This window comes from Gekko japonicus, unplaced genomic scaffold (assembly GCF_001447785.1).
Source record: "Gekko japonicus isolate JY-2015 unplaced genomic scaffold, Gekko_japonicus_V1.1 scaffold298, whole genome shotgun sequence".
In the NCBI taxonomy this organism is placed as follows: Eukaryota; Metazoa; Chordata; class Lepidosauria; order Squamata; family Gekkonidae; genus Gekko; species Gekko japonicus.
The window spans coordinates 349367-350312 of NW_015163615.1; positions in this window are offsets into that span (position 1 = coordinate 349367).

Sequence of the window (946 nt, forward strand, 5' to 3'; positions counted from 1 at the left end):
AAATGCACAAGCACTGACGCGGACTGGAAGCCTTATATGCACTCGCGGGGAGGTCGCTGCCCTGACTGCTCTGGACTGTGCAGGAAATCTGCAGGTGGTCGTGAACCCAAACCCTGGCCGGCTATTTGCACGGGGTGGTTCGTAGCGCCCCCTGGCGACGGACGGTTTTGGCGCCCGTGACCCTTCCCCTGCGGCTTTGGCTTCACCGCCGGCTTGCGGGGCTTCTGTTCCCTGGGGCGCCCCCTGGAGCCTCAGGGGAGGGAATCCTCCTGCGCGGGGACCTCCCTCCCCCCCCCCGGTCCGCCGGCCGGCCGGCCGCTGGTTCTCCCTTTCGGTGCAGGAGGGGACTGGGGAGGGGGTGGTGCCGCAGCGCCTGGCCCCACAGGGCAGCAGGGAGACCAAGGACTCCTCCGCGGCTCCTCCTCCTCCTCCTCTTCCCCCCTCCCAGCCGGGCTCTCCTCGCGGCTCCCCCGCCCGCCTCTGCCGGAATTGCCATATTAGGAGCAGGAAGGCTCGCGCCGGAACAAGCCCTTATAAGGGCCTGGCCTTATATGGCGTCCGCGTCCGGGGGCTTCCGGAGGCCGCAGCCGAGGCTGGCGCGGGGAGACACGGCGGCCGCGAGGAGCCTCCAGGGGGCCTGGGCCAGAGGCTGGTGCCCAGGAAGAGGGCCCCGAGGGCCCCGGCAGGCGGCGAGAGTCGGGCGCGCGGCTGGGCAGGACCCCCCCTTTCCTCGCTCCGGCCGGCTTCCCCCAGTGTCAGCCTCTGACGCCAGGCGGGGTTCTCTGCCCCGCCACCATATAAGGGCTTCCTGCCTCCCATATATGGACATGTACGTCAGGAAAGAGGCGGGCCAGGGCCGAGGAGACTCGATATATACAGGCTGCTTCGGGGCGGGCGGGGAGCCGAGAGCTTTCAGCGAGTAGAGCGAGGGGGAGCCCCGGGCCGG